General features: G+C 33.1%; 2 protein-coding genes across 2 annotated transcripts in view; both read right to left on the reverse strand.

Annotated features, from left to right (window-relative positions):
- The window catches only part of LOC143051531 (uncharacterized), a 335,962-nt gene extending 325,566 nt beyond the window's left edge, over window positions 1–10,396 (reverse strand). Inside the window, exon 1 of the mRNA XM_076224422.1 lies at window positions 10,314–10,396. The gene's annotated coding sequence lies outside the window, so the exon portion shown is untranslated. The remainder of the gene's footprint in view (window positions 1–10,313) is intronic.
- The window catches only part of LOC143051556 (uncharacterized), a 194,815-nt gene that overhangs the window by 18,099 nt on the left and 149,296 nt on the right, over window positions 1–27,420 (reverse strand). The gene's annotated exons all lie outside the window — the stretch shown is intronic.

Raw genomic sequence — 27,420 nt, forward strand, 5'->3', positions numbered from 1 at the left:
CACGATAAGCAATGTACAATACCCCAAGCCATGGTATGAGAAATCGATATTTAAAGTACGAGAATTGCAATCAACACATGATACCAGGCCACCATACATGCCAGAGTTATTTGTTCCATTTCTAAAATATGTACAACAGGACCTGTACAAACCAGTTCAAATTCTTGAAATCCCAGATGATTTAATTGAATTGAATTGGCTAACACAGAATAGTGATGAAGGGATTTTTCACTTTCTATTTTGGAAACGTCAAGAATTTTTTGTTACTAGTCCGTTGGGCATATCGGATTACACATTTTAATTGCCCGAGGCGTAAATGATCTAGTCCAGGGCGTCGGGCTAGTGAATTTTTTAACCCCTGCTTCCCCTATATTTCATTTGATGTGTTTTATTGTCCCATATAAGAATATATATGGTTTAGGGGTGGGGATCTTGACCGTTTACAAGTTTGCAAATAAGAGGGGGTGAGGGTGACCCCCCAGGGACTTCCCTTTTATTTCATTTGACTTGTTTTATTGTCCCATACAAGAATATATATGGTTAACTGGTTTAGGGGTGAAAACTCAGAATTTATCATTAGGAAAAGGAGGGTTACATTAGTTTTTAGGTTTCTCTAACAAATTGCAGCACGAAGTGTCAAATCAATTACATGTCATTGGACTATTATACTAACGGGACTGGAAACTGATCGATCTGTTGAGATTTCAATGCCCCAATGGTTGGATTATAGATTTTTTGTTTTGATTGACAGCTTATCGTGTCACGTAGTAAATTAGCATTCGGTACATGTAAACAATAGAACTGTTAATATTGGTGGATTTGAAATAAAGAATAATTATTAAATCAATTAATTTATATGCGAAAAATAGATATTGTTTACGAAAAATTATCAATATAGTCAATATTTAACTTATAACATGTATAAGTGTTGAAAATAAACCAGATATAGTCGAAAAGCCAACACTTTACTTGACCGCTAAGAAAACAACGTGTCAAAGGTTAAAAGATCATAAATAATCCTGATAAAAACAATAAGTGTGCAATAAAAACGATGTTGACAATTTCAGTTCCTAATTAATTCATATAACAAACGCTACCCGGGTCTCATGAAAACATAGCCATATTGTTTTGAACTTTTGTGAACTTCGTGTTTACACCAAAATTTCAATATGGCGGTGCACGGTCGGGCCTACTTTTGTAGATCTAATTGTGGAACCTAGTGTACATATTTTTTACGAAGTCATATGCTAATGCCACCTGAAGACCATTACTAAGCTAAATTAAACCTGATTATTATAAAATATTGCACACATAAAAAGGAGTAGGCAATTTTAGAGGAAAAGTATAAATTATTTCAGAAAGAGATTTTTTTTCCACTTTTCACTCTAAAAAGTCAAATGAAAGTGAAAACTAAAAAATAAGCAAATCCAAACTATAACCTATCAATACGACTTTATAACAAACCGAACTTGCATATCTTTTTTCAATCAAAAGTTATAAGACATTTACTGAATCATATACCTTTTTCCACATCGTCCCCACGCTATTTTCATCCTGAAAATTTCAATCTTTATTAGTTATTTTTACACTTACAGGGGTTAAAAAATCCACTAGCCCGACGCCCGGGACTACAGCATTTAGGCCTCGGGCAACCAAAACTTGTAACCCAATATGCCCGACGGACTAGTAACAAAAAATTCTTGGAGTTTCCAAAATAGAAAGTGGAATATCCCCTCATCACTATTCTATCTTAGCAAATCAGATTCGACTACGTCATCCGGGATTCCCAGAATTTGAACTGATTGTGTACAAGTTTTAAAATAGAACAAATAACTCGAGTGGATCCCGTACTTTCAATATCGATTTGTCAGTACAGGGGGTTGTACATTGCTTATGCAACCAGAGAAATATAATGTAACCTGATTGTACCTCCTTCTGAATAATTTATTGCTATATAAATGTGAATCCCTTTTGACAGCAGAAACCTGACTTTTGTCAGATCTATAAATTTGTGACATGTGCACATGTTATGGACGCTATTTTGTTTTTGTTTTCATACTGTGAAGAAGCCTCCAGAACCATGACCTAAACATTAACAGTCTTCAGAAAACTTAAACTTGATGCAATAATATTTCATCAATCATGATTATCTTCACCATGTTCACTGATAATCAAATGAATTCGATTTTTAAAGAAATAAAATTTATAACAAATACAATTTCAGTTTAGAGACTGTGCTCAGTTTGTCATCTATTTATCAGTCAGGGGACTTATTAAGGCCAAAATATAGGTCTGTTTGCTGTTCCCCGACTGACCCTGACTCAAACCCCCCCCCCCCCCCCCCGACCCTAGATCTTTTTATTTCAATTCCGGAAAAAAATCGTTTCCGGTCCGGAAAAGGTCTGTATTATACCATGTCCAAACAATCAAAATGGCTGCTAAGGTTTTAAAAATGTCAGCACTGCAGGGATTATTCAATTAAAGCTTCTGTAAAGAGATTAAATCATTTTGGGGTACAGAACCCTCACCAAACATGACATTTAACCGACTGCAAACCTGACAGGGAGTGCAAAAAAAAAAAAAAAAAAAAAAAATCCCGACCTACCGACCCTGATTTATTTGCCTTGGAAGCAGGAAACAGACATATATTTTTTTTTGGCCTTAAACAAGTGATTTTCTAAATCACTGATTCAAGTAACATTATTTCCATAAAGGTTGGAAGTTAGAGTTGTCTTTCTTTAATAATCACCTATTTAAGTAGTACAGTAAAACCTGTATAAAACGGCCGGCTACGGGACTATGAAAAAGGGCCGGTTTAGACAGTGAGCCGATTTATTCAGGTTTCCGTTTTGACCAGAAGTTAATGACTTGTTACGTCCGACATTTTGCATGTACAAGTTCTCTATGATTGTAAATTATATCTGATAAATTAAAATACTTTCACTTCGTTTTTCATTGATTTCATTTGCATCATAATGCTTGCGTTGTTCGGATTGTAAAACTAGAGTTTCGATTTACTCCCATGATCAACAAATTGGAATGATGGAATGGCCGGTGAAAAAGCCGGAATGTTATCAAACGTAATTACATCCCTTTCTAAACGTCATTGTACAGTGTACAATATCCATTGATTGTTGTCATCCTGGTGTTTTTCCTTTTCAAGGTCATTTGTTTAGGGGTTCACAACAGGGAACCCAGGATTTCGAAATTACGATGTGAATTTCTTACTCCGCGATTTTAATTTATTTATCTTAGTTAAAACGTTAGTTCAATCCGAGACATACTCGGTGAATCTTTTCGTTTAATTGACACGTTTATAATGTTTTAATGCAGCTCACTGCTGTATGATTGTAGGTTCACAGTTTGACACCTGACTTATTGATCACAAATATGTTTTGATTGCATATCGATCATTGAAATTAATTAGACAAACCGGTTTTGACAGGTTATAATAAATGTAATTAAGAGTATTTGGGACTTCATAATTAGACCAGAATTCGGAATACACAGGGTCCGGTTTATAAAGGGTATTTTAACAAAGACTTTGTATGGAAAAATATGGGACTTTCATTTCCGGCCGGAATGGACAGGAAACCAGTTTATTTAGGGTCCGGTTTACTCAGGTTTGACTGTACAAATTAATCACTAGAAGAAGTGATTTAATTTTATTGTAGCTTTAAATATAGAATACTAATGATCCAGGGACTAATTATGTTTCTAAACTTATCAGAACCAACATCTGTGTTGTCTAGGATGACCAGGTCATTTGAGGTGATGACCTTGTACTGAATCTAGGATAATGACATAAAAATCTCTTGTTAAAGTATCAGACCTCAATTTCCTTCCCAAAAATCACTTCTTTAAGTACATGTATCATTCATTTAATAACCCGAACTAACTTCAACACCCCCGAACAGAGAAATTTTTATCACGAACAGAAGAATTTTATTACATAATCTGAAAGATGAAACATTGAACTTCACAGGAAAAATACTCCCACTGCTGTGAAAAATCTTTTAAGAAAGTATCAGTTCATTATGTAAAGCCATTATTATAGCATTTTTTCAACAAAAATATAATTTTCAGCTAAATTATACCATCAAAGGCATAAACCTTGCTACTTAACATGCTTAAAAGAAGCAAAAAGTTCACATTTTTTAATTTTACTTATTAAAAGCTATTATTTAAACCTATGTATTTAAAATTTTGAAAAAAAATACAAAATCCCAATTTGTGACAAAACCTCAAATTTGCAACTTTTTTCAGTAAGTCCCCTGACTGTTTATAGCCCACAATCATTGACAATTAGCTTACCTATGATAAATGTAAATATGGAAATTACTGCACTTAGTTTATAAAACAATTATAAAAGACACAAACTATAGATGGTGAGATTTACATGTATCTATACTATTAAACGAGAAGACCTCATTTTGGGTGTCGCTTCTCTTCTTTCCACAATAAATTAATCATCATGCCTCTGTGTCCTATGGGTACAGTGCATAATCGCATTTGTCATCCATTCATATGATTATTCAGATTGAGTTATTTTGGGCGAAAAAACGAGAAAAAAGAAGTCCGGACATGTTTCCACCATTGGGCGAAATTTTAAGTCAGATTAGACTTCCGGTTTGCGTTTTTCTGTATACTTTATAGCCTGGGATCCGGCCCAATCTAGCTGCGCGTCGTCAGGGCCAGGTGGGGAACAAATACCATGTGATCGATTCAGTGCCAGTTGACTCTCAATCTAAAGAGAGGCTGAATAAATATTTGCATAAATTTTGATGTTTGATGTAAACCAGCACAATTGGATTCCAATTGACACCTTGGAAATTTCAGGATTGACCATTTCGGGATCCTGGATTTCTTTTTTCGAATTTCGGGATGACGAGATATTTTATCTTTAATCAAAATAACCTATGACTTGATACCTTTTCTGAAATTCTCAAGTCACTAAATGTTTTACAAAAAAAAGAAGATGTGGTATGAATGCCAATGAGACAGCTCTCCATGAGAGACCAAAATAACACCAAAATTAACATTTAAAAGTCACCTTACGGCCTTCAACAATAAGCAAAAGCAGATACTGCATAGTCTGATATAAAAGGCCCCAAAATGACAATGTAAAACAATTCAAATGAGAAAACTAACAGCCTTATTTATGTACAAAAAATGAACGAAAAACAAATATCACCGACCTACTGAATTACAGGCTCCTGACTGGAATGTTCATAAGACATGTACATAATGAAATTTATAGAAAACAAACTAGAGGCTCTAAAGAGCCTGTGTCGCTCACCTTGGTCTATGTGAATATTAAACAAAGGAAGCAGATGGATTCATGACGAAATAATGTTTTGTTGATGGTGATGTGTTTGTTCATCTTACTTTACTGAACATGCTTGCTGCTTACAATTATCACTATCTATAATGAACTTGGCCCAATAGTTTCTATTGAAAATGTTACCGGTAGTAAAAAGGAGTAAGTTCGGTAAGGGCCATATTTGGCCCCAATTATAAAGTTCATAGTAACAAGACAATAAATGCTTTAAGTTGCCTCAAAGACATGTGAGAAAGTTAAACAGAACTGTTTTTGTCAAAGTTTAATTCTAACACTTTGATTTTTACATCCCAAAAAGGTCAAAATAAAGGTTTTGGTGAAATTTGACAAAATCAGCTGGATTTCAATCACATTGAGGACCAGGAAACATAAAGCGCAGTCGTCGACAAACCTAATATTCAAATTAGACATGTGAAATGTCTTCACAAAAATTATTTTAAAAGATCTTTGTTGTCGACATATGCGCTCTATGTTTCCTGTCCAATAATCTAAGGAAAGCTACAAATTTTCATTGATTTTTTCATGAAAAATCAATTTTAGTACAACTTGTGACGTCATAATGAAACACAGACACGTAAAATTTTCAACAAAATGGGGTATTTCCTATCTAGTCACTTAATTAGCTATAATTTATTGTGATATTGGTCAATAAATCCGAATTTGAAATTTACGCTTAAAAAGGGGGCCATTTTAGGACCTTACCGAACATACTCCTTTACAAATTTTATGAAAATAGTTAAAAATTGACTATAAAGGACAATTACGACCATTTTGGTCATGTTGACTTATTTGTATATCTTACTTTGCTGAACATTATTGCTGTTTACAGTTTATCTCTATCTATAATAATATTCAAGATAATAACCGAAAACAGCAAAATTTCCTTAAAATTACCAATCCAGGGGCAGCAACCCAACAACGGGTTCTCTGATTATCTGAAAATGTATGGGCAGATAGATCTTAACCTGATGAACAATTTTACTCCCTGTCAGATTTGCTCTAAATGCTTTTGTTTTTTAATTATAAGCCAAAAACTGTGTTTTACCCCTATCTTCTATTTTTAGCCATGGCAGCTATCTTGGTTGGTTTGGCGATGCCACACATTTTCTAAACTAGATACCCCAGAGATGATTGTGGCCAAGTTAATTGGTGTAATTTGACCCAGCAGTTTCATTAGAGAAGATTTTTGTAAAAGATATATAAAATTAAGAACAAGAGGCTCAAAAGAGCCTGTGTCGCTCACCTTGGTATATGTGAATATTAAACAAAGGAAGCAGATGGATTCATGACAAAATTGTGTTTTGGTGATGGTGATGTGTTTGTAAATCTTACTTTACTAAACAGTCTTGCTGCTTACATTTATCTCTATCTATAATGAAATTGGCCCAGTAGTTTCAGTGGAAAATAATAATAAAAATTTACAAATTTTATGAAAATTGTTAAAAATTGACTATAAAGGACCTCCTTAGGGGGGTCAATTGACCATTTCGATCATGTTGACTTATTTGTAAATCTTACTTTGCTGAACATAATTGCTGTTTACAGTTTATCTCTATCTATAATAATATTCAAGATAATAACCAAAAACAGCAAAATTTCCTTAAAATTACCAATTCAGGGGCAGCAACCCAACAATGGGTTGTCAGATTCATCTGAAAATTACAGGGCAGATAGATCTTCATCTGATAAACAATTTTACCACCTGTCAGATTTTCTCTAAATGCTTTGGTTTTTGAGTTATAAGCCAAAAACTGCCTTTTACCCCTATGTTCTATTTTAGCTGTGGCGGCCATCTTGATTTGATGGTCGGGTCACCGGACACATTTTTAAAACTAGATACCCCAAAGATGATTGTTGCCAAGTTTGGATTAATTTGGCCCAGTAGTTTCAGAGGAGAAGATTTTTGTAAAAGATAACTAAGATTTACGAAAAATGGTTAAAAATTGACTATAAAGGGCAATAACTCCTAAAGGGGTCAACTGACCATTTCGGTCATGTTGACTTATTTGTAAATCTTACTTTGCTAAACATTATTGCTGTTTACAGTTTATCTCTATCTATAATAATATTCAAGCTAATAACCAAAAACAGCAAAATTTCCACAAAATTACCAATTCTGGGGCAGCAACCCAACAACGGGTTGACCGATTCATCTGAAAATTTCAGGGCAGATAGATCTGACCTGATAAACATTTTTACCCCATGTCAGATTTCCTCTAAATGCTTTGGTTTTTGAGTTATAAGCCAAAAACTGCATTTTACCCCTATGTTCTATTTTTAGCCGTGGCGGCCATCTTGGTTGGTTGACCGGGTCACGCCACACATTTTTTAAACTAGATACCCCAATGATGATTGTGGCCAAGTTTGGTTCAATTTGGCCCAGTAGTTTCAGAGGAGAAGATTTTTGTAAAAGTTAACAACGACGACGGACGACGGACGACGACGGACGACGGAGGCAAAGTGATGGGAAAAGCTCACTTGGCCCTTCGGCCCAGGTGAGCTAAAAATGGTTAAAAACTGACTTTAAAGGGCAATAACTCCTAAAGGGGTCGACTGACAATTTTGGCCATGTAAACTTATTTGTAAATCTTACTTTGCTGAACATTATTGCTGTTTACAGTTTATCTCTATCTATAATAATATTCAAGATAATAATCAAAACCAGCAAAATTTCCATAAAATTACCAATTCAGGGGCAGCAACCCAACAACGGGTTCTCTGATTGATCTGAAAATTTCATGTGGCAGATAGATCTTGACCTGGTAAACAATTTTACCCCATGTCAGATTTGCTCTAAATGCTTTGGTTTTTGAGTTATAAGCCAAAAACTGCATTTTACCCCTATGTTCTATTTTTAGCCATGGCGGCCATCTTGGTTGGTTTGGCGGGTCACGCCACACATTATTTAAACTAGATACCCCAGAGATGATTGTGGCCAAGTTTGGTGTAATTTGGCCCAGTAGTTTCAGAGGAGAAGATTTTTGTAAAAGTTAACGACGACGGACGACAGACGACGATGACGACGATGGACGCCAAGTGATGAGAAAAGCTCATTTGGCCCTTCGGGCCAGGTGAGCTAAATATGGGAATTTTGGAAATAAAGGAGGAGGGTTAAAAAAACATTTTCTGTCCCCAAGTACCTATGACTTTTGACACTTTCCCTGAAATTCTCAAGTCATTAAATCTTTAAAAAAATTCTTACGACAACACTTTACATCCTTTCAAATACGCTCTGAATGCCCGCGATTTTGCTGGTGTGTTCTAGTTCAGATAAATATTTGAGGTCATCTGAATTATTTTAATAAATAAATTTTTTAAACTGAAAACTAATAAGAGCATTACATGTAACCAGCTGATAATTCTTTTACACAAACGTGATGATGTATCTGATAAAAATCACTCCAATCATTTTATATAACCATGTATAGCAGTGGTCAAGACTTGTACCATCTCGGGATTTGTTCAACTCATTATTACAGAATATTCAATAAATATTCAATTATCGATTAATTGAATATATCTGATAATGGGATAGTTTTTTGCTGACAAAAGTTTTGGGCATCCAATTTGCAAAAATCTACTGTACAATGGATAAAAATTGTTAAGTTTATAGAATTAATTTAATTGTAGCAAACTCTGAATTTGTAAGGCATACTCGGGCTAGCAGGTCAGTTTCGTTGGGCTAGTAGTTCTTCCATCAGGGCTAGTAAAATCCTGATACCAATTAGCCCTGGACTAGTGAGCTACAATGTATAACAATATTTCTTAACCCCTGCACTTACAATGACTTTAGGCCGACTTTAGTGATTAATAACAACTGTCAAAGATCGAGATATCTTTCATGTCTTTTATCATTATAGTAATCATGTTTTTATAAAGGATTATCATTTCTAACAACTATAAAATAAAAAAAACAAATTACGGAAATTATGAGATCAAGGCACGTTGTCACTGTCAAAACAATATGGCGTATCGATAAATAGCGCAGGATAAGTCTCGTTCTAATGGCTGTGATGTAAATTATTACACTGATTGGTGTAACGGTTTCCAGTCCCGTTAGTATAATAATAGTCCAAGCATGTCATCACTAAGCGGTCACTATCATGATTATATGTCAAATGGTAGATTATACCTGAATTGAGTTATAAAATTGAGAATGGAAATGGGGAATGTGTCAAAGAGACAACAACCCGACCATAGAGCAGACAACAGCAGAAGGTCACAACAGGTCTTCAATGCAGCGAGAAATTCCCGCACCCGAAGGCGTCCTGCAGCTGGCCCCTAAACAAATATATATACTAGTTCAGTGATAATGAACGCCATACTAAACTCCAAATTGTACACAAGAAACTAAAAGTTAAAATAATACAAGACTAACAAAGGCCAGAGGCTCCTGACTTGGGACAGGCGCAAAAATGCGGCGGGATTAAACATGTTAGATGTTTGTGAGATCTCAACCCTCCCCCTATACCTGTAGCCAATGCAGAAAAGTAAACGCATACATTTAAAATTCAGTTCAGTTCAAGAGAAGTCCGAGTCTGATGTCAGAAGATGTAACCAAAGAAAATAAACAAAATGACAATAATACATAAATAACATAAGCTTTTTATAAAAATATACTTGTGACAAAAAAGTGACAAACACCAGCGCCGCCTGGTGTCTAAAAACTATTCAACAGTTCATATGCAACGCACCAAGTTTTACTGTCTTTTAACTTTCATATTTGGTTTCATAAATACTTTAACCTTGAAGAAAATAAAAATACTCTGTTAAATGTTCAATTGAAAATTTCTTCTCAGTCATCATTTAGAAAGTTTCGTCCAAATGCAAAGAAGAAGAGATATCCCGGAAATGTGTCCGCCCTGTTGCTGTGTTCAAAATGTAAATAATATTTTTAAAATGAGATAAAATGAGTAGAGCCTTTGTCATTTCTTCACGTGAGTCAAATTTATCAGAAATATTAAAAACTTACCCTTTAAAGTCATTGAAATGATTATGATTGATGATTTCTTGGTTAAAAAGAATTGTTTGTAGAACACGTTGTCAAAACAAAAATCAAACCAAAACGAGACACTGAATGACGGGATTGGGACAAGTCGGACCAGGAAATCTCGGACCAGTTTTAAAGAAACTCGGATTGGATTGAAAGATATGACCAGTTTGAAACACTGATTGGGCCCATTTAAGGTCGATTCTAAACAATTTCAAAGACACCTCGGAACAATGTGAAACACTGATTGGGCCAATTTAAGAACGCTTCTCAGTGGTTGATTCTAAGGAAAAAAGGGGGGCGTAGAGAACGTAATTGACGGGTACAAGTCAAATCGGCACCTGGTCAAATCGGCACCCATAGAAAAAGTCAAATCGGCACCTGGTTTAATCGGCATCTAGTAAAATCGGCACCCAATTAAAGTCAATTCGGCACCCAATAATATTTGATAAGATATAGATATATATGTATTATAAACAATCCTAAAAATATATTCTGGAATATTATTTCCACAGGAATAAATATTACAGTATATATGTTCCTAACTGAATAGAATATTTGTTCCAACAGGAATAGATATTATGACAATGTTTATAACAAAACTTCAATTGTAACTTTTGTTAGATGGAACAACTATACGTTGACAGGATTAAACAATTAAATACATTAATTTATAAGAATGAAGTCCTAGATTTATTGTTTTTAAAAACTTTTATCTCGAATTTATTAGTTACATAATTAACATTTTTTGTTGTTTTAACTATATACAGGTAGCTAATCCTATTACTGTTTTTCTTTAAAAATTCTGTAATTGACGCTGCCTCCCGTTTGATCGCCAAATAAATAATAAATAATTTTGCACGGTATATATAGATTTTTAGTATAAAAATGTCCAAACATTTTTTTTATTTAATTGTCTTAAAAACTGGTCCGAGTTGTCTTAAAATGATTTTGACAAAATTTCGTTGTTTTATTCATGAATCATGTGAATGTCTATAAAAAAATAAGTCAAATGGAGCCATTGATTCACATAAATTTGCCAATGATTATTGACTGAATGCTACCATTTCCCCAACAGGAGGTCCGAGTACACAGTTATTTCGTAGTGCATTTCTTTTAGACAATAAATGTAAATAAAAAAAAATGCCACCTGCGCTTTCTCAATAATATTTTTACAGTGTGTTGTACTACTTTTGGGACAAATTATATCAGAATTATAGAAAACTTCATCAGCTCTAACTCAAAATATGGACAATTTTGTGTTAAGGGGGTCTTGAAATCTTTTGACAGCTTCCGAAGTGCTAATTTTTTACCTTTTTCAGCTGGACCTTATCACTACTTTACCTAAATATTTATGACCCAAATTTTTTTACAGTGTCATTTCACCCCCTAACTTGCTATATGAGGAATAAAACATGGAGAATTAAATTTGGAAGGGGTATAACAAAAATTGGCAAGTAACACACTGTCCACACTAAGGACTATATTTGTGGACAACGAAAATCAAAGGACGATAACTGTGTGCTCGGACCAGGAGGATCTTTTCCTTTGTCACATCAGTGAGGATCTGGAATTGGGGAGGGGTGTCGTATTTACAAACTGGTTCACCTCAGTGACACATGCAACAGTGGCGGATCCAGGGGGGGGGGTTCCGGAGGATGGAACCCCCCTTTTTTTAGACGATCAATGTATTTGAATGGGGACATATCGTTGGATCCCCCCCTTTATCCTGGGTTGGGACCCCCCTTTTAAAAATGGCTGGATCCGCAGTGCATGCATGTAATTCAGTACAAAGAGTCACATTTTCCTTCGTCAACTTTGTGACACATGTAATTTCAGAAAGTCAATTGGCAATGTTTTTTTGTAGAATAGTACATTTGTTTTGTACAAGTTCAACTTGTATTCGAACACAGGCATGTGCACTTTTCTTGGTGGCTTTATTTCAAGAAAAAATAACTATCCTGTTCCCTTTGGAAATGCAGAAATTTTCACTTCCGCATACAAAAGTCTTAACACTTTCTGATACGTCAAATCCTCTGTTTGCTAAGAAATTATCTCCCGGTAAAGGTGTCGATAATTTTCAGTTATTTTCTTAATTATTACTTGATCGTCCACCATCGCGTGCACCCAACCATTAGACAGTATATTTAACTGCGGAGGGTCACCGACTGATATTAATAAACAAAACGTACATGTAATAACATCAGATACATATACAACACAAACAGACAGACAGACAGACAGCACATATATGTATTAATACATAGATAGCACATGCAGAATAAAAGCTAAGCAAGTTGTATATTAAAACAAATGTCAAATATCATCACATAGTAGCACATAGTATTTAAATCGGAATTAGCACATGCAAAATAAAACATTTCTGTCTCATTGTGTAAAAGCATCTATCTATTATAATATAAAAGACGGTATGTTGACGGTAGATGTCTTGATTGTTCTGCTGTCTCAATCTTTATAGACATCTGTCTATTCAAAATATTTTATGTTGACTCTAGATGTCTTAGTTGTTCTGTGTTGTTGTTTTTTTTTTGTCTCATTCTGTAAAGGCATCTGTCTATTATAATATAGAATACTGTATGTTGACTGTAGATATCTTGATTCTTCTGTGTTGTAGGTTTTTTGTCTCATTCTGCATATGCATCTGTTTATTATAATATAAAATACTGTATGTTGACGGTAGATATCTTGATTCTTCTGTGTCGTTGGTTTGCTGTCTCATTCGAAGATAGACAAGTGTCAAATGTATATTTCAAATGAATATACTACTTGTAAACAAATTTAACATGGAATGTAATTAAAAACAACAATTTAGATTGTTACGTCTTAGTTTTATTTAAGATTGTAGACTACGTCATAATAAGGTACGTATGAAGAAGAAAAAACATGACTAAGGGAAAGCTGAATTTTACGTTTAACAGCATCTGTATCAGACTTATTAAGTAAAGACGAGAACAAAGTCGAGTTAAATTAAGTACAGTTAAGTACTGTCGAGCACAAAATATGGTCTTTTCAGACTCTGAGCAGTTTGCAGTGAAAGTTTTATTGCAAAAACATTCTATAGAATATATAAAATATTGTCAATATAGCTGCTTTGTTTTCGTCAAGGCCTTTCCAGGATAAATTTGGGTTTGGGATTGAACGAACCTACATGCATTATTAATTATTTAGGAATAGCAAGGTTAGAGATGGCGAGGTTTAGGGAATGCAGGGTTTAAGGGGTAACAAGGGTTAGGGATAACACTAGTTAGGGATAGCAATAGTTAGGGACAGCAATGTTTAGGGAGAGCAGCATTTACGGAAAGCAAAGTTAAGGGATAGCAAGGTTTATAACCCTCGAGCTAGCTCTATTCCTGGCTTTCTAATACATAAGGCCAACTGTGTGTGTCATACATATGCACATGTAAGTATCTTTCATAAATTTGAGTTTCAAAAATCAAAAATGATGAAATTGCTTGTTTGTGTATCCATGGCAACATTCTGCATTTATTTGTCATTCATATTACTGAAAATTTACATTTACCTATCAAATGATCAAATAAAAATTGGATGTCTTTCTCGTCGTTTTTCTTAAAACAGAATCACAAAGTTCATTCGACAAAAAGGTGGGAAAAAATCCAATAATTGTGGACCAATGTCTAGTATGGATATGAAAAAAAACTTTCATTCAGAAAACTGCCAATAATACATATATAACACAATATTGATGTTTATATACATTGTAAACCACGTTGAAGGTTTTAATGATCTGCAGCAATTCAAAAATAAATGTTATTGCAGAATAACTGTTGTATTTGAAAAATCCACGGAGCCAATATTCAAATCTATACACATGTGGAGTGATATCTTAATATACAATGTTTTTCCTGGCTTCCACTTTTCATAAATTTGTTTACGTTCTGTTAGCTGTACCAGTTAAAATAACTCATTTTTTTAATTAGTCCAGTAAAAACCAATGTGTGAAGGTTATCAGTTGACGTTGAAACGCGAAAAAAGTGATTAGAAAAATTGTTTGATCAAAGAGTAAACACTCAAGTCTTCTAATTTTTTTGTTTAAATTCAAACACATTTTCTCTTTTTTGTCTTTTAAATTAAAATCATAATATTACATTTACAGATGGAATATTTCACAATATTTAGTTATCAAAAGCATCTACATGTCATTTTGGTGTTAATAGCCTACCAAGTCTTGATTTAGAAACTTGTAAATATATTATACATTTCTAACAGTAGTGGCAACTTAAGATGTAATTCATGCCAAAAAAATAACATCAAATCCTGCTTAAAATGTTTAGGTTTATCTGACTTATTCGCATGTAAAAGTGTGAAGCGATAATACTTGAGCTATCTTATAACCGCAAACATTATGTTACAAGGGTGAAGTAGATATAGTACACATTAAAGGCTGAACTATGCTTTAGAGTCAAAATGTCTTTATATATTTGGATGCTTAGAACCGTAAACAATAACATCAACATGTATTGACCTTATCGAAGGTTTTACCCTACATAAATAAAATTGAGAACCTAACAGTCAATACATTTGCAGTAATCGTTATCTTAAAAGGTGCAACTATGTGCTTTCTGAGATGCCACAAAGTTAGGAAATGAAATTGTTTAATAAGACCAATAATATGATTGGTAGGCAGATTATTTAGTCTTATGACAGAACAACTACACGATGGTCAGGCTGATCATTTAGTTTTATGACAGAACAACAAGACGATGGTCAGGCTGATCATTTAGTTTGATGACAGGACAACAGGACGATGGTCAGGCAGATCATTTAGTTTTATGACAGAACAACTACACGTTGGTCAGGCAGATCATTTAGTTTTATGACAGGACAACACGACCATGGTCAGGTAGATCATTTAGTTTTATGACAGAACAACTACACGTTGGTCAGGCTGATCATTTAGTTTTATGACAGAACAACAAGACAATGGTCAGGCAGATCATTTAGTTTTATGACAGAACAACAAGACGATGGTCAGGCAGATCATTTAGTTTTATGACAGAACAACAAGACAATGGTCAGGCAGATCATTTAGTTTTATGACAGAACAACAAGACAATGGTCAGGCTAATCATTTAGTTTGATGACAGAACAACAAGACAATGGTCAGGCTGATCATTTAGTTTTATGACAGAACAACAAGACAATGGTCAGGCAGCTCATTTAGTTTTATGACAGGACAACACGACCATGGTCAGGTAGATCATTTAGTTTTATGACAGAACAACAAGACGATGGTCAGGCTGATCATTTAGTTTGATGACAGGACAACACGACCATGGTCAGGTAGATCATTTAGTTTTATGACAGAACAACTACACGTTGGTCAGGCTGATCATTTAGTTTTATGACAGAACAAAAAGACAATGGTCAGGCAGATCATTTAGTTTTATGACAGAACAACAAGACAATGGTCAGGCAGATCATTTAGTTTTATGACAGAACAACAAGACGATGGTCAGGCAGATCATTTAGTTTTATGACAGAACAACAAGACGATGGTCAGGCAGATCATTTAGTTTTATGACAGAACAAGACGATGGTCAGGCAGATCATTTAGTTTTATGACAGAACAACAAGACGATGGTCAGGCAGATCATTTAGTTTTATGACAGAACAACAAGACGATGGTCAGGCAGATCATTTAGTTTTATGACAGAACAACAAGACGATGGTCAGGCAGATCATTTAGTTTTATGACAGAACAACAAGACGATGGTCAGGCAGATCATTTAGTTTTATGACAGAACAAGACGATGGTCAGGCTGATCATTTAGTTTTATGACAGATCAACTACACGATGGTCAGGCTAATCATTAAGTTTTATGACAGAACAATTACACGATGGGTAGGTAGATTAGTCGGTATTTTTACCGAACTACACGACCATGGTCAGGCAGATCATTGTTTGGTGGCAGAACAACCAGACGATGGGCAGGCAGATCATTGTTTAATGGCAGAACAACAAGACCATGGTTAGAATGATCATTTGGGTTCATTACAGAACTACAATACGATGGTCAGCCATATCATTTGGTTATATTACAGAACAATAAGAACGTTTTCAGGCATATACATTGATTTTATTTCAGAACAAGACCATGCTTTCGATATTGTACTTAAAATAAAAAGCTTTGAAAACATATTTTTTCACCGTGAGTACTTTAGAAAACTAGTTAACTATACATGTAGAAATTGAATTGAATTTTAAATGTGCGTATTGTTATGCATTTACTTTTCTACATTGGCTAGATATATAGGGGGAGGGTTGAGATCTCATAAACATGTTTAACCCCGCCGCAATTTTGAAAAAACAAATGTAGAACATCCATAACTGTGAATGAAGGACAAACACATTTTGAATACACAATGTGTTAAATACAGAGATCTAAACACCGCCTGAGTATTTTTAAAAATAACAATAAAATAAACTGTATGTCTAAAGACACAATAACGCTAGTAAAGCATTGTTATTTCTGTGAAAAGAAACCGCTGAAACTAGCATCCAGAAAAAGAATAAACATGAAAAAAAAGATAGTAAATGCTAGAAAATTGTTTAAATCTTTAAAATTTAAAACCACAAAAACCCGTTAAGTGTACTTTGTCAACATTCATGTAAAATACCTGTCTATGGAAAGAACAAGCTGTGTAAAGCCTTTATGTTAACATACGTGTAATTAAAACGTTAGAAATATGGTAAAACATTTCTTAAAAAAAATGAATGAAAATTCTATTAAAATAGCACGATATGAAGATGGCATAACAATACATAAGAACAGCTGCATATTATATATTCAAAATAAATTCAAAATTATGATTAGAAAATGGTACTTAACATATAAAATATTTAATCAAGAGTTTTCAAATAATCCAAAATTAAAAACAATCTACATATAAGCATGGTCAACGACAATGGCCTGCAACAACCTGAAAAATTTAGTAAAATTGTAAGCTGGTCAAAATCAACAAAAAAGTGACATTTTATTCATTCAAGAAACCAATTTTACAAATAAATTGACGCTCACCTTATAAAAAAGAATTTAATGAATGTTTTTTGGAAGTGATGGGACAAGCAATTCACGTGAAGTGGCAATATGGATAACAAATACAACCACGTTAAATACATAGATGAACATACAAATTTAGTAGGTAGTGTTATTATGATAGATATGGTCCAAACAGATTAAGAGAAAGATAAAGCTTTTTTAAAACAATAAAAGTGTTTATTTCTAAATACGGCCAAGTCATCCTAAAAGTGATTTCAACGACATTTGGTAACAGCTAGATACAAAAAATCAATCAAAATCTTCCAAAAAAAAGTGATAAACCAGTAACAAGTTTAAAATGTCTTGTAAAATAATGTAAGCTTATTGATATTTTGAGAAACAAAAACTAAAATTACTAGACAATTTTATTTGGTGTAGGAAAGATTGAACAAAAGCTACTATAATTGATTATTCTTTCGTTTTAAAGAAGTAAAAAAACAAACTACAAAAGGTTGTGATATTAGACCTATTGTCCAAAAACTAACTGACCACAATGCAGTTTCAATAATAATAAATACTGAAAGTGGAAACAAAGCGAGGGGTTATATGAAGTTAAATGCATGTATCACGAACAATGAAGAATATGACTAAAGAAGATGAAAAATATAAAAAAAAACTAATATCTAAATACGAAAAAGAATTAACCAACTGTGATGATTTGGATAAGGATAGAATAGAAGACCATCTGTATATTTTGCAAACTGTGTACAAACTCCTACTATGCACTGTTGGAAAGGACAACCTCTATAGTTTATCACTTTCAGTTAAATATTACAGTGAAGCTATAGCGACACATAGAAACATTTTTTGACAAATTTTCAAAAACATCAAATATAAAGGTACTGTTAGTGGATGGATTGAAAGGAAGAACGAGACATATAAACAGCATTCGAAAATAAAAACCTTTTACCTTGTGAACATTTAAATGATTGTTTTACTCATAACTTTCTACATATTATCAATTACATGAGAAGATGTTCACAAACAGTTTTCAGGTTGTGTTGTGAATGTTGTAAAAAAACACCTATAAGATTAAATTTTTGATACGCACATGAGAGATCGAAAAGTTGAGTATTTTTCAAATAACCACAAAACAAATGTATTGCTGTGCACTGCAAAATGTGTTCACTACCGTTTCGACACAAGTTTACCTGTGATATAAATATGATCCATACGCAATATTTAGTCGGAGGACATTACTAAGCATTATTATACTTCCTGTACGAATGTCCCTCAATGATAAAGTTTTAAAAGAAATATATAGTGTTAACTGCACTATGCGAAAATAGTATGCCTTGTTGTTGCAACAGACTATTGATGTTTACGTCAATCATTTCTAATTTCACGTGCACGCTGGAGCTTAGTTGCATTGACAGACAAGTGGGTTGGATTTATAAGCCTGACAATTAACTAACTATTACAATTGAACAATAAGGGAGAAATAGAAGTTATCATTTAAATTTTTCTGACATTTTAAAAGACTTTAAAATACTATAGTTTCTGTTAGAACGTTTTTGTTCTTTGTTTACTTCTGCTTACTGCCGTTGAAGTTAAAATTGTTTGAATACTTTAGAAGTTATTTGTTACAGATAAATAGTTATGATCACATCAAGCTGTAAGTTATTGAGTACTATAGAAAATGTTAATGAGAATGAAAGGGAAGAGTTGTGGAGTAAACCTTGTTTAGACAAAATCCAAAACATCACCGGGCAATAAAAGCTATGACACGATGCCTTTCTGGTAATTGTTCATCTTGAATTCAACATGAGTTCAGGCCTTCAACAATGAGCAAAATATAGGTACCTCATAGCAAATTTAAGACAACCTCTAGAACCAGCTAAAGCAGAATTCTACCTTTTTAACTAGTCAAGAATGATTTATATTCAGATATAGTTCAAATCAACAATTTCATGTCAAAACACATACTTTTGAATCTATTTATTTTTAACTCTTTCTAACAGTCAAATAGACAAAATCAACTTTCTATTTAGACAGCATACATATATTCAGAGTTACATAAAGGGCTTCCTGTCATACTCATGATACTAGAAAGCATGTTTTTACATAGAAATACACAATTAGCACTATTTGAAATAGTAAACAGTCAGTATAATAATGATATTAATGTTGTGTTTAACATTGACTATGGAATATAGTAGCCAGGGTGTGAGAGACAATAGTTCACTCCCCTTCGGGTCATGCATTGTTATATCTCATCCTGGCTACTATATTCGCATAGTCAATGTTAAACACAACATTATTATATAAATACACCTATTGTCACGTGAAATATAACAACATAGTTAAAAGGTTAATCCACCCTATTGTTTGTGTTATGGCTCCTCAGCTACAAAATCTTAATTTGTTTTCAACAATACAAATTGAATGTACTTCTATTTAGTGCAAACATGACATTTAAGTTAGATATTAATTAATTTGAAAAAACAAGTTTAACTTTGCCATCAACTTTATGACGTTCGTTTTTTGTAAGGTTAAAAACCTGAAAGGTACATCAATTTACTTCTTGTTTGCTTCTATTGGAACCTAACATCACACATGCCACTTCAAAAACTCACATTGAGCTATCAGTAATAGTTTTCCCATGAGGACTCGGTGTGTCAGTGTAAGATCACCCCGATGGCCGGAGGCCAGAAGGTGATTTAACACTGACACACCAAGTCAGAATGGGATAACTGTTTTATATCCCACCTGTTTAAGATTAGACGAAAAACCAGTTACAATTCATAAAATATAGTTTAGAACGTGACGTCACACAACCGTTTGAATATACTTTATATTAATATATACCCTTTATGACCCCGTAACCCGATTTTTAAATATAAAACCATGTCAACTCGCCCTTCTTGCCCATCTGCCAACACTAATTTGCCACTATCTAAAAAATCGCCCCGCTCTAGTTTATCAACTCGTCACACTTATGAAAAAGGGTAAATCCCATTGAACAATCAGTCTGACAACTCGCCTTATTTATGAAAAGTGTTAAAATCCCACTGCATAAAGGTGTGCCAACTCGACCAACTGATTAAAATAACCAAATGCTTCCTTTTAATATGTTAAAATACTTAGAGTTCGTATCCAGTCGTCCTGGTGTAGGGGTATGTGTCGTAGGTTGATATTCTTTTATTTGAGCAATTCAAGCATTAGTGTTACCCTTTATTTAAAATGGAAACAACAAGTGGATGAAGACGAAGCATATCATGTAAACGGACTAAACGAATATAAGTTATATATTTACCACACACAAACACACTATTTGCAATTCTGTACGGGTAGTTCCGGTTACACAAACATAAATGACTCTGTGTTATACTGTGGATTCATTATTATTCGTGGGATACCAATGTTCTTGAATGTCATTGTTACAGGAATACCACGAATTTAAAGGTTCTACGAATTATAAATTTTCTGTAGACTATGGCAAAACCACGACATCAAAAATCCACAAAAATACATGTTCCTCATCTCAGGAAAATTGGTCCCCACAAAAAGAAATGAATCATAAGTATTGAACAATAAGTATTTAAAAGAAGTATTTCGGGTATCTTAACAGATGTTAAACGATTTTATAATTATTTTTTTAGAACTGAAAACCTTTTCATATAGACCAGGATAAGTTTTTGCCTTATTATGTGCGTCTTATTTATTTTAACAAAATCAGGAGCTTCATTCTCACCCTTTTCCGGCGATCTGTTTTATGCATGAGACTCGGTATGCTCGATGAAATGTCTTAATGTTGGACAATTTGCCTAAATGTAGATGTGAAGAATACGTCGTGGAGGCAGACCTCTAACGACTGTGGTAGTATAGAGGCGAAAGATACTAGAGGGACATTCAAACTAGTAAATCGAACATATACTGACTATGCCATGGCTAAAAAAGAAAAATGACAAACAGACAAACAATAGTACACAAAACGCAACATAGAAAACTAATCTGATGTTCAGTTGTGTCGTTTGTTGTTGTGGTTCATAAGTGTTTCTTATTTTCGTTTTTTAAATATATTAGACCGTTGGATTCCAGTTTGAATGATTGTACAGATGTTATTTTAGGTCCATTTATACCTTGCTGTTCGGTGTGAGTCAATGCTTCGTGTTGAAGACCGTACTTTGATTTTTAATGGTTTACTTTTACAAATTATGACTTGGTTAAGAGAATTGTGTCATTGGCACTCATATTACATCTTCTTATATCTATATAAAGACTACACAAAGCAACACAAACCAGTAAGTATTAAAGCATTATGCAGTTTTTTTCTAACAGACAGATGGCTTCTCAATGTGCAATTATGCAATCGTCCCGATTCTTAGAAAGTTATGACCAAATAGAAAAGAAAGAATTAAATAATTACTATTACATCCCAATTTTCCAAAAGATTAATTTTGGAAGGTATACAGTAGCCTCTTTCTGAATTCGCGTTCATTTACATTTTGTAGAGACCATACAAATATATTTATTAAAGTTATTGGTCACATGACGTTGTAACGGTCAAGTGATTGTTTACTATAAACACGTGTGTGTGTGTTTATATCTAGCACATGGTGTGTGTTTACGTTAAATTTGATTGGATGGCATATACTTGTAGTGCCGGTTTTACGGGTATATGCCCTCATGATTTTCGTGAAAAGCATGATTAAGTATTACTTAAGGGGTTAGTTTGAGAAAATAAAGTTATTCGAAGTTTGCCTATAGTTCAAAGTAGCAGCATTCGTTATTATGTTTACCCACCCACCCACCCTTTTATGAGATGGTTATCGAAAATGGGAGTATATGCATCATATATTACATTATATTAATATGAATTTTTCCTCTTTTGTAGATAGTTTTTGATTGTGTAACTGTATATTACTGTGCTATTGTATGATTGGATTGGTAGTGTGCCTGAATTATAGTGAAGGACTTTAGTTTGAGAATTATATTGAATGTAAAGTTAATATTAAAGGCTGCTACAGCTGTAGGCAAACTTATCCTATATATGTGTTGTTTTATTTATTAAATAATTTATATTCGTTTGAGCTGGCGAATTAGAATATAAAGACAGATATCAACCCTGCAGCTTACAGTTCGACACGTTTAGAAAGGTATATTCGACGAGAGGAAGCGACTAACAGGTCCCTGTTAATGAATCATATATTTTACGAAGCATATTGAATCTTACAAGTCTACTGACCTGTCAGTTATATTTCATCAATCATTACAACTTGTTTACTTGTGTTTTTCAGAATATAAATGAAAAAAAACAACATTACTATACTATGTTAAAAAACGATATTACTTATCCATTTTTTTATATCAATATGGACTTTAATTATTGAAGGTACATTGATAATTATTTCCTTCTATTGTACATAAAGTACATGGTGACAGACAACTGCCTTAAAGGTTTATAGAGTTTCAACAGTGATCCCATAGTAATAAAATACACGTATGACACACTCCAATTAGTCTTGAAATCTTTCTCAATTGCACAATGGGTGCACTCGACTCCAATCTTAATTGACTAGAATTGTCAGTTTTCCTATCGAAGGTCGGTGGTTTTCTCCGGGCACTCCGGTCTCCTCGACCATTAAAAACTGGCCATCACGAAATAGCCTAAATGCGGTTCTTAAAAGTGGCGTTAAAACACCAAAAATCAAATCAAATTTAAATCTTTTGTGACAAAAAGTGAAAATATTAGTACTGATAAACACAGATGTCTTATTACTATTCTTCGTTTATCAAGTTTTATTCGAGGTTTTAAAAGGGAACAGTTGACGAAACATTTTTGTCGATATGATAGTGTGTTTAGATGTATATTTATAATGTACTTTATCATTAGAAAAGCCGAAATATTAAATATGTAAATGTTGAAAGGAATACAATATTATGAATTGCTTGACAAACTTAAAAATCTCTGAGATTGCATTATTATTTAGTGAGAAAAACTATACAAACTTTAAATACAAACTTTAAATACATTCTCAAACCTAATAAATTAATAATCGTGAATAACACATGGCTTAATACAAACTATGTGATAAAGAGAGACAAAAAACGAGCTCTCTTTGACATATCTTAAATTAAAACCTTTAAATGACATCCGAATATAAAATGTGCGAATCTAGTGTTATTAGTCATTGAACTATCTATTACGCTCAAACAATGTGTCTGTGGTATATATATTTAAAATTTCCACACATGGATAAACTTGAATGGCTCTTTGTTAAATCGCACCTGGTGTATTTAACAGAATTATTTGGTGTCGAAAACAATGACAAAGACATTAATATTTGTTCACTCGAAGTATTTCCTGTACACTTATAACTTGTAAAGTTATTTTGTTGATTCATCTATGCCTTCTACCCCATTCGGGTATAACTGTGCATTATTCAATAAACTTTTATACTGCAATCAGCTATTTTACTATACAGATAAAGCTATACGTATAAACGTTAGCTTTATACGTAAATGACCTCAACTAACCTATAAGCCCCACCTACTTACCAGAACTACTGTATTTCACCAACAACGTCACGTCACAACCATGACAACGTGTAGTAACAATGGTCAAACTTTTATGAATTCAAACTTGTTATGTCTTCAAATTGGTAACTTATATACCATGTTTATTAAATGTTATTTATTAAGTTCATTTTCCCTTTCTAATTCCTTATAATGTCAATGTCTTACCGCCGGGACTACGCACATAGGGAAATACCCCAAAATGGTACACTTTTTTTTAACAACATTTTGTTACATATTTTTTAATTTTTATTATTTTTTTATCGATTTCAGTATAAAGACAATATACGTATAGTGTCTTAAAATATGAAAATTATTTGTATTCGGCACGAAACGGGAAAATGCTCGGTACAACCTCGCATTTCCCCCGTTTCTAAGCCTCATACAAATTAATTTCATATTTCAAGACACTATACGTATATTATCTAAATACAAAATTTTAGTTTCGTTACTTCTGCGAGATGCAACAGATTTCAAATCTCCATTTTTTTGGCGGATACTCCTCTTTTGTACAGACTAAATGTAAGTCAAAATATATTTGTTCACAAAATCCTATAAAATCATGTCTTTTTCTAATAATTTGTTTCGACAAGGAGGTCATTATTCTTAGATTCAATTTTACGTTACTATTAACTCTGTATGATCCGCGCAAATATGACGTTAACCCTTGTATTAGTGTCTTTTTTTTAATCTAGTACACATGCTTTACGGTCCGTTTAACTTAAGTCGGGGGTTTTGGAGGGACCTTATAGTCTGAATTCTAAGTCGATAGAAAGGAATTCGAAAAGCAAAACAAAAATCAAATTTCCCTTCCGAAAGAAAAATCTAAATGATCCAATAAAAAGGGCAATTGAATTTAAACAAAACATAAACTTTTGTGCAATTGCAAAGCATTAATTATTCTTTCCATTTGTTCTCATTTTGGGAAAATACCATGTTACCTTAACATTCATATCACGTCACTGTTACATATTCAGTAATACATGTATAAAGACATACTATGTGACGAAGAGAGATAGAAAATATTCTTACCTCAAGCTCTCAATTACATTTGTTACCTATGAATATGTGTGTAATACATTATTATATCTTAAATTACATTCCATTTAAAAGGTTATTGTACCTAATGTAGCGTCTAGTTACTAACAATCAATGAAAAACACGCAATTTGTCTATTTATTTAAAATTTTACTCTTAAATAAACAAACAGGATCTTTGTTATATTGTACCGAAAGTATTTAAAAGAAGAATATTATGTGTAGTTACATGTGTACTCAGACTTGTCATACTATTTATGAACATTTCATTCTGGTTACATTTACTAATTATATGCTAGCGATAACAAGTTTTAGCATTTTTAGGAGCTTACTTCTTAACCTTTGCCGGCAATCATTTTGTAAATACTATTTGGCCAGTAATTGGAAATGTCAGTAATTTCGAAATTATGCTTTCGTTATCGATCATATGAATTAGCATTGCAATGCAGCTGTCAACCCTTTATTCAGTTTAACTGTTAAGATCGACATGTAATCAAGTAAGAGTTGAGTGTACATTATTGAGGAACAAAACCGCCGACAGAAGCAACAATATGTCTAGATTAATTAAACATTCTTCAACAATAGATAGATGGCAACGTAATATTTCAAACTAATAAATATCCAAATTCTTAAAAGTTAAGAACCATTCAAAAAGAAAAGCAAATATGCCATATTAACCAAATTTAAAAACTTGGCTTTGGTTAGGTCTGTTGTATCCTTTCTCTGTATTCCCCTTTATCATGTTTATTAACACTATACAGAGTCTTTATAACGATAGACCTGAACCATAAAGTTTATTATTCGACACCATTGTAAATGTCAAAAAAATATATAAAAATAACCCATTAACTGGTCCAGTGTGTTGGAGGTAATTTTATCTTATGCTTCTGGTCAGGTTTGGTAAACAAAAAAAAAGGAGGGGAATTATATCGAAAAGCATTAACCAAATGTAATATGTTGTTTAAATAATTGTGATCTTTGATTCATATGAAAAACAAGATAAGGTGAAATAAAATGTTAGAGGTAAGAAATACAAACATCAACAAAAAATAAGAGCTACGATATAATGTTTTGTAAACTGTAGTCTTACGTGAAATATTCCTTTCTAGTTAAGGTTAAATAATTAAAGCTTGAGTGTTTACGACAACGTTTTATTCATTTTGATATCTACAAAACGTATTACACAAAATATCTATCGTATATATAAGGATCGAATGGCATGTAACATGATATAACTGACTATCAACAATATATTCCATTTCATATACAAAAGAAGATGTGGTATGATTGCCAAAGAGACAACTCTCCACAAGAGACCATATGACGCAGAAATGAACGCTTATGTGTCGCCGTAGGGTCGTCAACAATGATCAAAGCCCATACCGCTATAAAAGGCCCCCAAATAACAAGTAACTAGTAAGTAGACTATTTTACTGTTTTGATGAGAAAATTAAAACGTGTCCACTAAACAGTCATTTATATTTCTTGAATTATAAAAACTACTTAATTTGTTATTGTGCAGTAGATGATGCAGATTTATAAAACCCCCAGAAGGGGGGCTTGTCTACAAAAAGTCTCATAAGTGAACCTCGTATCTGCAAGATTAAAAGGTCAAAAACAGGGCACGGTATCCTGAAGGTTTGTTTTCCAAAAACATATAGTATGATATATTCCAGGGGTAAACAAATGAAAATAAATCACAATGATTTTATATGTTAGTAACTAAACTGCATTCCATATTTAATTAGAATAACTATCCAAATATCGAAGCTTTTTTGATAATCATTAAACACATTATTTCCTACTATTGTGTTTAAAGTAAGAACTGTTATAACATATTTCAATAATAAATACGAAGACAAAATATGAAACCCCGATTTTGGAATATTATATCCTAGCCTAACAATAGTGTCGTTACTAAACGATCGACCACGTACACATTGTGTGCCTTTTGTGATTTTTGTTAAAGGTCCCCGCATGAATAAACATAAATGCCGCAGTTATACTGCACCTTAAGAATTTAAAAGAAGTATTGGGTTACGTAAACATTTCAGAAAACTTTAAATGATTTCAATCGAAATATTTTTTGTACACTTAAAATACTATTTTTCATTTCTGCTAGTTGTAACGAATTCATAACGGCTGTCGATGGTCTTATTTAATAAAAGATTTACCCTGCTCTGCGGGATGTTTGAAATCTCGCGCGGTACAGACTAAATGTAAATAATAAATAGATTGACAGACCTTGTCCCCTCAAAATAAGGTATTGCTATCTATATTGTAGTGCCACTTCAACTATCCATGGTACTTGCAAAGTAGGCATACAATAGAGATATAATTGAAAATATCCACTTCTTTTGAACTTTGGAATCATTCCAAATATCCTTATTTTCATATATATATATTCTTTTGTGTTAGATTTATTTGTAATTGTTTCTGTTGTTTTATGCA

Source organism: Mytilus galloprovincialis, chromosome 11 (genome assembly GCF_965363235.1).
Source record: "Mytilus galloprovincialis chromosome 11, xbMytGall1.hap1.1, whole genome shotgun sequence".
Taxonomy (NCBI): Eukaryota; Metazoa; Mollusca; class Bivalvia; order Mytilida; family Mytilidae; genus Mytilus; species Mytilus galloprovincialis.